The sequence below is a fragment of the Excalfactoria chinensis genome, chromosome 15 (genome assembly GCF_039878825.1).
Source record: "Excalfactoria chinensis isolate bCotChi1 chromosome 15, bCotChi1.hap2, whole genome shotgun sequence".
Lineage (NCBI taxonomy): Eukaryota > Metazoa > Chordata > Aves > Galliformes > Phasianidae > Excalfactoria > Excalfactoria chinensis.
Genome location: NC_092839.1, coordinates 5710712 through 5725323, shown reverse-complemented (window position 1 = coordinate 5725323; position 14612 = coordinate 5710712). Strand labels below are relative to the sequence as shown.

The 14612-nt window shown below is 40.1% G+C and overlaps 1 protein-coding gene across 9 annotated transcripts in view; it reads left to right on the top strand.

Moving 5' to 3' along the window:
* Positions 1–811: 811 nt before the first annotated feature.
* SULF2 (sulfatase 2) overlaps positions 812–14612 on the top strand; it is a 129833-nt gene continuing 116032 nt past the window's right edge. For 4 of the 9 annotated variants that reach the window (XM_072350490.1, XM_072350481.1, XM_072350482.1 and 1 more), the window contains exons 1-2: positions 824–1053; positions 1577–1644. The gene's annotated coding sequence lies outside the window, so the exon portion shown is untranslated. Of the gene's footprint in view, positions 1054–1124; positions 1246–1405; positions 1538–1576; positions 1645–14612 lie in introns of those variants that run through there. The other 5 variants (XM_072350491.1, XM_072350483.1, XM_072350497.1 and 2 more) reach the window with 4 other exon arrangements.

The following is a 14612-nucleotide window of genomic DNA, read 5'->3' as shown; positions in this document are numbered from 1 at the left end:
TCATTGTGTATCATATCCATAAGGAGGTATGCAAAAGTGAGAAGTGAAACAGGAGCTGTGGGTTTGCTTTGGGTGAAGATTGTGTCTGCTGCAAACATCTGGGCTACCATCGTGTGAAGCTCTGTGTGCCCATAGGTTGTCCGCGTTTATGGAGAAATCTTCAAATTAGGAACGTGGAAGGCTAAAGCTCAAAACTATTAACAATGAATGTGACTCTTGACTCTCCGGGAGCAGCTTCACCACAGGAGATGTCTGAGAAGTCTCATCACGCACGGGTAGAGCCGAGCCTGCTCTAGCAGGACGGGACGCAGTGCTCCTGCCACCCCTGTGGAGAGCCGTGCTTACTGCTAAGTGGGTCGTAAGGAAGTTATATCAGCTCAGGGTTTTATTCCCCTGTAACCACAGGAGCGCGGGACCCCACACGAAACTCCTTTTAGTTATCAGCCCCCCCCCCTCCCCCTTGAAATCTCCCAGTCCCATCTGGCACCCGTAAAGGGGATCCCAGTGGGGCCCCAGTTGAGATCGTCCCTCACCTCACAGCGAAAGCACTCACGAGGGGCCGCCTTGAGGCGAACGGACGGCGGGAAGGGCGCTGAGGGGCCGGGGGGATGGGGGCGCGTGGGGGAAGGGAGACGTGCAACAGCCGCGGCCCCCGAAGGCTCCGGGAGACAGAAAGCACCTCAGCGCGACATAAAGCTGTCCCCTCGCTCACCGCCTCCTCGAAGGGGTGCCTGCCTGGGCGGGAGCCCCCCGCAAGGGAGGCGGCAGCGCTAGGAGGAGGCGCCTCGCAACAGATGGTTAAAGCCGGCTCCTCGCTGCGGCCCGCATTGGCCGGCGGCGGCGCGAGCCGGGCGGGAAGAAGGGCGGGCGGGAGCCGGGCTCGCGCGAGGCGAGCAAGCAGCGGCGGGGAGCGGCGTGCAGCGCCTCCAGCGCCCCCAGCCCGCTCCGCCCGCGGCCGCTGAGGAGAGCGACTTCCCGCGGCCCGGGGCGGAGCGCGCGCCTCGCTCCACAGCGGCTCCGGGCCACCTGTGAGTTTTCCGCCTGGCGGGTGCTGTAAGTAATGCCGCCTCCGTGCGCGGCTGGGCTGGGGCCGCCGGGAGGGCTGTGCCTGAGGGGCGCGGGGGCGAGAGGCCCTGAGGGCTCGGCTCCCTGCGCTGCCGCGAGCGCTCGGGGCGGGCGATCCGGAGCTGCCGGCTGCTCTGGCTTCCTTTCCAGTTTAACCGGAACGGTACGGAAAGAGGAAAGGTGCGGGAATCGATCCTCCCCGGACTCTGGCGACGTTGGGGAGGTTTTTATCACCTGTGAGGAGAACCCCCTCCCGTTCTGCCTCCCTTTCCGTTCGGTTCCGGCGGTGTGGAGGCACTTGTGGCGAATAATTGCGGCTGTCAGGTGGCCGCGGAGCTGCGGGGAGGCGGCCCAAGGTCACGCCGTGAGGCAGCGGCTGAGCGGGTGCAGAACGCGCTGCGCTTAAACTTCATCGTCCTGGCCCTGCACTGAGAGGAGGCTGTGGGGCGCCGGGCGGGCTGTGGTGCTGCAGGTGGGGATTTCATCTGCTCCTTTTTGTTCTCCTTTAAAGCATCGCGTCCGGATGCGAATCCACGTAGAGGTGCGGTGTCTGTGCCATCTCCCTCCGTTTTCCACCCTGTAAGTGTGTAAATGAGTACATACGTCCTCTTGCTTCTCTGATTCTTAAGTTCGGTCGATGAAAGCAGAACTTTTTGGTGAAAGTGTGATTTTTTTTCATTTTTCCAAGTTAGTGGTGGCAGCGAGTAATGTCTTGACTATCAATAGCCAGCTGTCTGCATATGCCATCAGACAGGAGCTGCAAAAAGCCCTCAGAGCAGTTCAGTCAGCTGCGTCCCAAAACCAATCTGCAGTGCAAGGGCATTTGTACTCAGCACTGGATGTCTTGTGGGCCTGCTTTAAGAATTGGAGGCTAGTGAGACTAAAGGTTCTCTAAAGGACACAGCTGGAGTAATTAATCTGGTGTTTGCTATAAACAAAATGCTTCTTTCTTCCCTCTCTCTTAATCCCCAAATATAGTTCTAATGAGTTTAGATAAGATACTCAACTGTGTTTTGCTTCTGCTCGTGTTTGGTGTTTCTCTCGAGTTTCTCATTATGTAGAAATAAAACTGACTCTTGAAGGATGAATCTCTGGTAAAACGTATTAGTGCCTTCCTCGCGTAATTTGACTCTTTGTGTTTCACACCAGGTGCTGCTGTAATGAAACTTAAAAGGTTAAAATGTGCATTTCAAAAGCTAAACCTCTCTGCCAGCTGCTTGTTCCGTTTTACCTTAACAGTTCTACTTGTTTGTTGTGGGTGGGGAAACAAAATATCAAAACATTAGTGTGAATGTGACAGGTTTATTTGTCATCTGCATCAGACAATTCAGGTCAGCTCTACACTCTGTTTAGCACAGATCATAGAATCCAAAACCAAATTCCAGCACATTGGGGGTCTGGCTTTTTTGTATTTATATGAAAGATTTTTATATTTTGCATGTGGGCTTTTGTTTTTTTTTGGCTTTTGTTTCAGTCTTGTTCAGATCTGTAACTCTCACCTCATGACTTATTCTTCTGTTTTGTTTTTTTTTCTCCTGGCCTTTGATATTTATAAAAAAACAAAGCAAACAACAACAAAAAAATCCATACTGTTGTGGTTGTGTTTCACCCCCGTAAAACTTCTTTTGTTACAAGGTTTCCTTGCAAGGAATCTTATTTCAGTTATTTTTACACATAATGTTGAACTGAAAGCATTTGCCCTTTCTGTATGAAACTTGCAGCAATCATGTTTCCTTATCAGGTAGTACATCATTTCTTTAACATTGTTTGGAAAGGAGCTGTAGTTATTCTACATAACTAACTTGCATTGCTTCATTAAACAAAAAGATAAGTTGGAAGAGATGATGTTCTGCGATGGCCCTGGATGTTATGGTGTGTGGTTGTTGTTTTTTAAGTCTGTGCATTGCCCTGCTGGCACTTCTTCCAAGCGTGTGTTACAAAGGTTCTGGGTGAGAGAAATGATGGGCGCTCATCTGCAAGACTGGAACTCAGAGTGGCTTGATGATACAAGTGCTTTAGTTGCAGTGTGTTTGCAGTGTAACTGAATTAGTGTGACAGTTCTGTGTTGCAAATGAGGTAAATGCTGGTGGAATAAAGTAAACACTTCTGTGGTATAATAGCAGGAATATCTTTTTAGAGGCTAGGAATAAAACTCGCGTAAACAGCTTTTTTTTTTTTTTTTTTTTTTCCCAAATAAACTATTGCAAAAATAATCCCCAGGCTGGTAGTCAGAACCTACTTTCTTCTTCATTGTGTTATTAAAAGGAAAATGAAAAAAAGATGCATCTAATATCTGAAAGATTTCTACAACTTGGAAAGAGTGCGGATTTGTCTTTCATTTTCCATTCAAAATTGTTATTAAAAAATAATTAATTTAAATTCCAGACTTCTTGCTTAGTAGATGGCCTGATTAGATAATTGAACCTCCTAAGAAGCACTTCTTTTTCTTCTCCCATTGACATTCTTTCCTCAGACACCTAGGAAGCTCAGAATAGAGCAAAAGTGAGCTCAAGAACCACTTCCAACCCATCAGAGCATTTTGATTCAAGATGTTGTTGAGGTCATGCTTCTAGGAAGAGTGCTCCATGACCTCGCCAATTTCCATGAAGAGCAGGAAAGACCTGCCTTTCAATTTTCCCCCTTCAATATTCTTAATAGAACAGCTTCTCATTTTTTAACCAATACACAGGGCCGATCTCTCGGGCTGGAGTGGACATTTTGTAGAATAAGATACAGGCTTATGTTTTCTGTGTAAAAATGGATGTTCCTGTGGGCTCATCACTTTTGAGAATACCTTGGGTTCATTCTGGTGCAAGCTGTGATTCTGTTTGAAATGTGAAAAGCAATTGTGAATGTTTTGTATTGGATATTTTTTATTTTTCAGTCTGCTGATGGTGGTGCTGTTGTTTTCCCCTGTTAATGGTCTTGAGAAGACTTGGATTTTCTATTCTACTCTCAGAAACTGTGCACATTTCTCATTATTGTTTGTCCCTCGTTACCTGCCTCTACCTTGTCCCTCTCACCATCAGCCAAGTGTCATAATTCCAAGTGAGAATGCAGCTTTGATAAGGGAGGACTTCAACTAATGCTCTGGTTGATTTGGTGAATGTGACTACCAAGCTTAATTGATGAGGTCAATGTATTTAGGAACTTGGCATTTTCTAGAAGTACTTGGAGAGGAAGAGTGTAAATGACATCAGCTCCGTATCTATGTCAGCATCTTCATAGTGTACAATCTAGAAACTGAATCGGGAGAACTTCTTGTATGCTTTTGGTATTTCCAAGTCTTAATCAATTGACCTTTTGCATAAATTATCTTAAATCTGTTAAAAGAATCCAGAAGGAAAATATTAAGTCTACTTTCAGCTGGAGTGCTAGTTTATCTGTGTGTTATTCCACAGCTACTGCCCTTCAGTGGAGGGGAAGAATGTGGGTTAAAAAGATATTTATTTCACGAAGGAGAAGAGGAGGAGGGAGGATACGGTTCTTATAATATAGTATGTTTAGTGAGCTAGGTTTCCAGCAAACTCCACATATTAATTTATACTGTTTGGCTCACCAGTTCTGATCTGTCTCTTTGTTGCTGTATTCTCTCCAGTGCAGTTAAAGTTATTGTCTATTGTCTTCTGAACAAATGTTTGTGTATACTGAACTGTTGCATGGATTCTGCTCCCTTCCCACAGCAATGAATAATTTGAATTGCTTCAACTTCGTGCATGTTAAAAAAAGAAAAAACGTACAAATAAAAACAACAACAAAACCAACACCACAATTCTATTTGACTTGATGCTGTATTTTTTGAATTTCTGTTAGTATCAGCTAATAGCATGTAAATTATTGATGTACTAAGGTGAATATGCCTGGTGTTGTTCTGGCTCATGTTCTATTGTGTGTGTGTGCTCAGGAAGATCTCCTCAAGGCTATGTATGAAATGTCCATATTGGTCTTGTCCAATAGTTGCAGAGCAAACTCTTGTGCTCTCCTAATGCCTTGTACCTGCAATCCCTTGTAGAGGTCATTTGTATTTTCCTTCAAGTAGTTTTAAAATTGATGTTTCAGTACATGACTGCATAGCAGCTTGTCCCTTTCTAGGCCATTTGGGTATAAACCACTTTAAATAATCCTAAAGTAATGTATGGTGAGTCTAGAAATGTCTAGTTTACATAACTGAACTTGAGTTAGGAAATAATATTACTGTATTTTGGAAAAACTGCATGTTGGTTGGGGGAAATGTACTGCAGACCTCCAAAGATCCCTGTATGCAGTATGTGCTTTGAGGGTTAGTTGTTGGGATGTACATGTCAAGGGATTCATTATTTTGGGAGAGATAAAGATCTGTCTCAAAGGTGCACAATAAGACATGCAGAACTAGATGGGGTACCTAACAGACTGTATGGTTTCTCTGGCTCAGACCTCAGTGTAGTGTATCTTCCAAATGCTGTCCAAGTCACCATCTTTTGATGTTAATGATGTTTTCTAGGATCGAGAGATCTCACTGTGGTAATGATGCTTCACAAAAATGCAAGCTGTATGGGTATAACTAGCTGAGCAAAACACTGGAGTCTAACATAGTTTCTCTGTGCTATAGATACTTGGTCAGCTTGATCGGATAAGAATTCATTCAAGCATTATGAAACAAACTCTCAATGATTGTCATTGCTTAGCAGTGCCTTCTTTCCAGAGCTGTTTTCTGTTATTTTTGCTTCTTTGGAGTTTCTTGGTTTCTTTTCCCTGATTTTACTATGCTGCCAAATTCTTCACTGGTTTTTATCACTTCTGCAGTTTTTCAGCTGACATACAGCTTGTGCCTCTGGAAAGAGCAAAAAGCCAGCTGTGTCACTGTAATATTTAGAATTATCACCTTCTTAATGAAAATAAGTTTTGTGCATTTATTGTTAATCAGGGTAAGGGAATTGATCTGTTAGATTGGTAACCATAGGATGAACATCAGGTATATTTCGTTGTAAGGAAACAGCATTGTACTTTCTTTCTCCCACCCCTGTTTTTGGTTACATTGCATATACTCAGAGTTATTAACTGTTTATAATTTAACTTTTAGTCCGTGTGTATGGGAACTGTTGAGTCATGGCCTGAACCACTGATTGAGCACCTGGGGAAAGGACCCGGTCAGCCCCGGGAGCACAGGTGAAGGCCTGTATCATTATTACTTTGCTGGGCGAAGTGTGTAATTTACAGTGTCTTGTAGGGGAAAAAACAAATTAATATTGTTCTGAAGTTAGAAAACTTTTTTTTGGTAGTTCTTAATTAACTCTTAACAAATACCTTATAAAATGTAACCTATTTGTGCATAGAGGAAGGTGAGAAGGCATAGTAGTTGCATGTGAAGTCAGCACTGTAATGTGGTTTCTGCTGTTTCATTTGACATATCCTTGGATCTTCCTCTATATCCAGTAATACTGTGTTGCAATGGTTTCTGTGACCCACCTGGATTATTTTCTGTTTTATTAGTGTGCTAGGATTAGAAGCACAGTAGAGGCAGCTGTAAGAGTGCAGATAACTGAGTGCCAATTAGCGCATCTAAATCACGATTAAATGATCTGCACTTAGTCACACTTCTTGCTAATCTAGCAACAGGATCAAAGCAATCTTTGTTTTTTTAATTTCCTTGAGTGTAATATTTGCATCAGTTCTCTTCTCCTCTATGTTGTCTGCTGGAGGACGGACTCGCAACCAGTAGAGCTTAGCTATGATACAAGACACTGTAGGTTCTGTAGCTGTTCACAGTATGACATTAATGGTGTTAAATTAGCAACATCAGCAATATTAACTAATTTCCTCATTCAGACTGTGACATTTGTTTGGTAAAAGGATCATTAAACATATGCAAACATCCTATGTGCAGTAAAAGGTCTTTGGGCCCTGACAAATGATAAATGAGAAAATTACTGGTTGTAGGAAAATGTAAATATCATTCTTTGGAATCTGTCCTCTGGCGAGAGAAAAATGTTCCCCTCTAAGCAATGAAGGATTCATTATATTCTTTTCACATCTGTAAAGAAAGCTAAAGAATATTTACATACTTAATGCATATCTTGATGTCTCCTCTTTTCTTTCAGCTACTGCTGTTGAATTGGGATTTGTCCTGGTTTTGTTAAGCAAGTATTTCAGCAGTGTATCACAGACAGAATTGCTGTAGCCTCAATTTTAAGTCTTCCGGTAAATGTCTAAATAATTTTGAGTCTATCTTATATTTTTGTTATTAGCAGCCTTTTCTTCAATCGGTTGTTATGCAAGAAGTCTAATAGGGGCTCACATGCTGTTTGTCTTTCTGTCAGATGACTATATTATTACTATATATGTAATACAAACTGCTTATTAAGTGATGAATGCATTTATCATGACTTCAGGGAATCACAGAATTGTAGGGGTTGGAAGGAACCTCTAGAGATGACTTAGTCTACTTTCAGACAGCCTTGAACAACTTTTTCCATGTAGCGTTTCCATCTGTATAGGATTTGTAGTGTCAGGTTAGAGTGCAAACATCACCAGATAAAACAAAAAGGCTTCAAAAAATGATGCATTTACAGTAACTTGTTACCTAGTGCACTCATGTTCTAAGTCATGATTGAGTACTGTATTTCAGTTGCTGCTGTTTATCTCCTTAAAGCTGTGACTTAAGTTGCTGTACTGTCTAACACTACAGCTAAACTGAATTCATCCTGTTTTCAGTTTGCAATATTACTGCAGTTCAAAAAGCTGTTATTGTTTCAAAACGACAGAAATAGTTTTGGGAGACCTCAGAATTTTCTGCCAATCTTTCAAAAAATGGAATTATTACAATGATTAAAATAACTGTTGAGTTGACTGTTAGGAATTTTAAATGCCTGATGAAATTAACTTTTGATTAACTAACAACAAACTTTTTCTTCCCTACACCTGGAAGGAAGATTTGCCAATAGCAACCCTAGAAAATCATTATAGTCTAATTTATGATAATAAGTGATTTTATTCATAATAATTAGTGGCCTTAAGTTGCACTTAAGGGGTTCAGGTTGGATATCAGGAGAATTTCTTCTCAGAAAGAAGGATCAGGCATTAGTATGGGTAATGTAGCTGTGACACTGAGGGACAAGGTTTGATGTCAAGGTGGTGATGGGTAGATTGTGGATTTAGATGATCTCTGTGGTCTTTTCCAACCTTAGTGAGTTTGACTTTAAAATATATGTATTTTTCCCCAAAACTGGTCTGATCGTTTCCATTGCTTAGACTGTCTCATACCCCTGTTTTTGAATGTGGAGTCTTGCTAGCGTTTTGTTTTATTTTTCTTTTTGTTCTTAGGTTATTATTCCCAGCTAGTGAGGTGCATAACTTTTTTGTGTGCCAAGATTAGCAAATAGCTATGCACATTCTGATCTATTCATGCCATTTCAGATGTCAGACATACCATCGTATACCAAACTCCAAATCTGATTCAGAAACATGTTTTCAGCACAGCAGAATCTTCCAAAGAGTAAATATTTAGACTTTTAAATAAACACTTGCAGAACTGCGGGAAAGGAAGATGAGGAAGTGGGAATAGAGCCTGAATTTGGCAAGTTTTGTGCAGAATGGTGTCATGTATGCCCTGTGATGTTTTAGTAACAGGAGATGAAAAGAGCATCTTTGCAAGAATAATGCTTAAAAGCTGAACCTAAAATGAAAGCCTTTTCTCATTTAAGCCTTTAGCTATCTTTCTTTCTACCTTTCTAGAGACTGAGGATCTGATTTTCATCCCATGTCAGGTGTCAGCATTTTTACTTCTTCAGGAACTGTCATGACAATTCAGTTCAGGATGAAATAAGAATGAAATGAACAAAATTACTTATTTAAAATATATAATAACCTATTTAGGGAGGGTTGAATTAGTTTACTAAATTTAATATTCCCTACATGCTGTAACATTTTGACACAAACAGGTCAGCTTTGTGGCTGCTGTGATTAAGGCAAGATAGAGCAAAACTGCAGCAGGTGAGATTTTGGGCAGGCATTACATTTAAGTTTAAAAAGAAAATAGGTTAAACTCAGGTCTGATTATGAAGTTATAAACTTGAGACTTTGTGAGGGGAGCCTTGGGCATTTGACTGGATGAGAGGAGTTAAAAGAGAACTTGATTGCAATTGGCAGACTGTTTTACATGAACTTTCTATGATTTCATGCCTTAGGGCTTTAACTAGTTGTTTGCTGGGACTGCTTGTTGTTATTCCCTTTGATGTGTTATGGTGCTTCTGTTGGACTCTTCATCAGCCTATCATAGAGGTGAAATCTTGAGCCCCAGAAGACAGGCAGAGCAGTTGGATATGTGCTTAAAGGTAGAGAAAGTTCTCATGTTCTCGCATAAATTGAGTGCCAGGTCTGAGACAGAATACTATTTTCATGTGAGACTGGGGATAAAATGACACTATTACATGGAAATATCTGTGTATGTAGAATTAGATGATGACCCAAGCAGAATCCCTAATTTCTTCAGGTGCTAAGACTTTAAGGAAGGCTGTGATTTCTCTTCTGCCCCGTTATGAGATAGTGCACAGTGTGACTTGTTTTAGTGATCCTGAGTAGGGACTCTTTATAATAAGCTTATGATGTTTCATAGCTTGTGGTATGAATGTAGGCTGTGTGTTTACCTGTGTTTGTAGGGTGAGCTTCATTTCCTACCACGCTGCATTTCTAAGACCAAGAGTTGAATACCCAGGAAGATTTAAGCCTCCTTACAAGAGGTTTAACAGGTTAGACAGACCTTAGAGAAGGAGGAGTTCTACATATCTCCTGTCTCCTATGGAGTTAAGGCATAGGCTTGATGTACTCCGTTGATCACTTTCATTTTTTTTAATCTGCTGTCTCTGATCCAGTAGTACTTGATTGGTTTGCTGAGGTCTATCACACTGTTATTTAGCAAGTGCTATTATTTGGTGGTATATTTGTGACTGTTTAAGTGTTTCTGCTTTACGTTCTGACAAAATTCCTTCAGTTATGGAAGACTTATAATAGCTGTTTGTTTTTGTTGTTGCTGTTGTTTTACTAAATGACTTATTCCTGATTTGAAGTTTAGAAGTTTCATTCTCAGGATGAGTTTACGCTATGGCTACTGTCTGTCTTATTGCCTTATTCTGATGGAGAATGGAGATAAAATGACTATGGTAGCAAAGAGATTGATATAGCAGAACCAGCCCAGGACAGGTTCTGCTTCTAAGTTTTATGGCAGTTTGCTCATTTTCGGGCTGCTAATAATACCAAAGCAAGCCAGTTAAAAACAGGCTGAAATCAAGATCAGAGCAGTGATAGTGGTAGTAGTAAGAGCCTGATGGTATTTCTGGGTAATTTGATGAGCAGAAGCATTGTGGTGTCTATTAGTTGTTATCTTAGTTGTAAAGATGTCTAAAAAATGAGGCACTCAGAACATTCCTGTTTCTCAACATGTATAAATACTTGCTTCTATGCAGAATTTCCAGTTTTTCCTATGAAATTTTCTTTGATATTAGGGAAGGAGAAACTGTGTGTGCAGAGGAAATCCTCTAGAATTTGCAGAGAGAATAACTGAAAGATAGATTTGCTACCCTAGAAATGTTTCTTTTGCAGATCATACTTTGCTTCCACTTGACATTTTTTTCTCACATATGTAGAACAGAAAGTGAACTGCTAAGGAGGAACAGTGATTTGTTTGTTTTTCCATGAATTCCAAAGTGTTCTTCAAACACTTCTCATAGATGAATTGCTCATTTTCCAGTCTTTCTGAAATCTTTAAGTGGAAGACTTCCTACTATCAATTGCACTAAAGGTAGAAATATATTTTATCCTTGTCTAATTCACCAATAAATCAGCCTATGGGGAAGTAAAGCTTTCATGCTTGAGAACTTTTCATCGTGGCAGAATTGTTTAATTCTGTGTGCTGAATTTTGCTGTTTTCCATGCTCTCTAGGCAAAGACTCAGGTATCAACGTTACCTCATTGGTATCTTTCATTAACCTTCCACGTGTGTGCTCATATCATCTCCAATGGCGTACCTACAGAATAATGTGGGAATGCTAGAATATGGGGCTGATTTCATTAAAAGCCATGATAATCAAAATGTAAAAGCCACTATCTGCTGTGTTTCTGTCACTCAAGTTTAACATCTCCCGTATGAGGGGTTATTTTTAATTATTTTGAAGAGAAAATATCTGATGCTCTTTCAGTCATTGGATAATTATGATTAGATGTTAATGGAAGTACTGTGATTCCATATATTTAATATTTTACTGTTGAAAACCTTTTGTCTCATTGTTTACCTGTAGGAAGAATTTCTGGTTCTTCTAAAGAGATAAGATTTACAAATATTAACTGTGTCAGAAATGCATTTTCTCTCGTTTTTCCAGTGTATGATTTTGAAAAGGTTTCTATGTAATAAAACCCTTTTTCATTGCTCCTTAGCTTCAGATGTTGAGATGGGAGATTGCTTGTACTGAAACGTGGTGTTTATGGGCTGAAGCTAGTATAATCCAATATGCAGATCACTGCTGAGATGTTTGAGTTTGGGAGTCTGACTTTATCTCCTCTGTGGTGGCTATAATTTCTTTATCTGAAAAATGAAGATTTGGTGCTGTCTTTCAGGTTATGCATGCTGAATATCAAGCTTTTGTGAGACACCCATGTGCCTTCTGCAAATACTTGGACCTCTGTTTATTGAAATAGTTAGGCTTTGTATTTAAACTACTTCAATAATTGGTTTTGTAGGCATATTTTCTCTTTGATTAGCTTCACCAGAAAGAGTTCCAAATATGTATTGTAGAGGCTTGATTTGTGTTAGGAGTTCATCTGAGCTTTCTGTTTCAATTTTTTTTGCCCTTCAAAAGTAACTATTTTTGCATATTAAAATACTGAAAGGTTAGGCACTGCAGCCAATAGATATTACTCTGCAGTTTATCTTCCAAGCCTTTTTTAAGAGACGTTAAAGATTATAACACCTGCTGTTCTAAGCTCTATTGAGCAGTCACTGCTGCTGGAGAGGCTTGCATTCATCCCGTCTGATGGTTGCAATTGAGAACGCCCTCTACAGATTTCTGTGTTACTGAGTGAAAAGTCTGGGTTGATTCCTGTTGCAACTCTGAGGGGGATGGTGGGGCAGGGATGGATTGTTTGCCTGGGTCCAGTATTAGTCAGAGAAGTACCTGACTCTGTACTAACAGTTCCCAATAATGATGAATAATGATCTCAAGTTGTCGTCAAGGTCATGCCAAAATGTTTCTGCAAGAGCAGAAACAAGGGAACTGCTGGAACTTCTGAAATTCTTGTACTCTCAGCACTGATTTTAAAAATATGTGCATTGTTAATGAGGAAATGTGTACATCACACATCCCAGGAAAAGTGCAGTTGTGGAGACCGCTGTGAAATTAGTTATCTTTAATCTTTGGCTTAGTCCTTTAGGGACTGAAGTTTCAGGCTCTTAATGCAAATAAAATAAATGCTTCAGAAAATCCCCAAAACCCTCACTTAATAGCAAAACTTAATATGTGCTTAAAGGCTCTGGTGAGTTTGTTCTTTGCTTTTATGAATGTAGAATAGTTGCCAGGAAGATTACAGCTGGGCCAGGTACAAGTCTTAAAGCAGAGAGGATGACTCTAATGTACATATGATGAAAAGGAGTGTAAATAATAAGCACCTGAAGGACAAGCATGAGTTCTCTTTGCATGGAGCTCTGTAATTCTTACAGTCAAGTACCAGGTGGTTTTAATATTATTCATTTTCTAACCCCTTCTTATTCTAGTGGAAATAAATATTACCAAAAAGCAAAGAAATACCTCCAGATAATGTTTGGTGAAGTTTATTCCTATGCAAGAATCCAGCACACTACAAGTGTTCCAAGTTTCACCCCTGAGCTGTGATGGTAATATTTACACCTGGACAGCCAGCTATCTGATTTGCTGATGAGATATCTTCTGCCCATCAAATATCGATATGAATTCAGTTGTGAATTAGGACATCAAACTTGTGGAGTTCTAGAGTAGGCCCTTCTAGACTTTTTTCTTAAAATCTTCATTTCTACTGTCCTGTAAGGCACATCAATTCTGAGCACTGAGTGTCTTAAGCCTCAAGCTGAGCAGTGGGTTTTTTTCCTCTTCCTGTCACTGACACTTTTATTTGGATTTGTTAGAGTTGGTTCAGAGCCAGCAGCAGAACTTGACTGAATTAAGAATGTCAGCTGTCTGATTCCTAGATTTTCTATTATTCCAATGTTTCTAAAATAATTACCTTTAGGCCAAATACTCAGCTATTTCTAGTCCCCTGCTGTTCCTATTTTGCTCTAAGGCAAGAAATTAGGCATTCCCTTGCACAGAAAAATCTTAAACATATATCTGATTGAACAATTGAAATGTTACTGAAGTTGTATTGATTTCACTTAAGGTGGAGTGATCTAGAATTGGACCAATCAGTTGTGCAAGTAGAATTATAGGCTTAAGTCACTATCAGATAGTCTTTATTTTTTCTTCTCCAACGTACTGGTTTACCAAAATAACCCTGTAGCAATATGGGGAACATTTTATATATTTGTATACTGGGCATTGCCTTTATGCTATAGTAATTTTTAGAACTATGAATAAATGATCAGGTGGAGGTGAGGCTAAAACAACGTCTCTAAGTGACATCTCAAAGCAGAAAAAGGTTTTAATTGCCTGTGAAACATGAAAACAAAGATTGTGCAGTCTATTCATAATGTTGATTTTTGCAAGAGGTGTCCGTGTGTGCATGTTCAACACTTAAAATTCAGAGAACCCAGGGAGAAAAGATGGAAAAGCTGAAAATTCAAAGACTTGCAACGTTTTCAGTGTCTGTTATGGTAGGTAAGCTAGGTTACTTGCTTGCTTTAATTACATACGTGAAGAAATTTAATGAGACCACACCTAAGGTGTCCATGCAAGAGAGCTCTGAATCAAATTATTAACACTAATTCTGGGCTCTTTCTGTACATATTAGCATATGCTAAGTTTCTTTATCCTTCATCAGTTTGCATGCAGTTAGAGGCTAATAAATAGCTCAGTGTAAGCAGCCCTGTAGAGCAAGCTTGTTGGTGTGAAGCACCTGCCACCCCTGCTATATGTTTGTCTTCAGTTGAATTGGAATTAACATTTGAAGAAGGCTTTAAATGAGACCATAAGCTACATCCTTCAGTTTACATCCATCAAAAAAGCATTCTGTGCTTTGAGGTTCATTTACAGGATGAGCCGAAAGTCAGGAAATGTGTGCAGTTGAGATGTTTATTTTGCATGGCATGTATTTAACTGAGTTATTTAAAATTTCAACTGAAATAACTTTATTCAAGTACATTATTTTTAAAGTGAAAGCATTTCAAATTAGGCTTTATTTCCTAAAGGAGCAGGGAAATCCTGCTAGAAGGTGGCTAGAAGAATGTGACTTCTAAATGAGTGCAGTCTAGAAATGATGCATTCTATCAATGATGTAAGCAGAACCATTTCAGAAATGCTGTATTGAAATTACTTATGCTTCCAACGTGAAGATCATCTGTTTTCATTTCTTTAGTGGCTTTGAGATGGCAATAGCTACTCAAATGAGTAGAA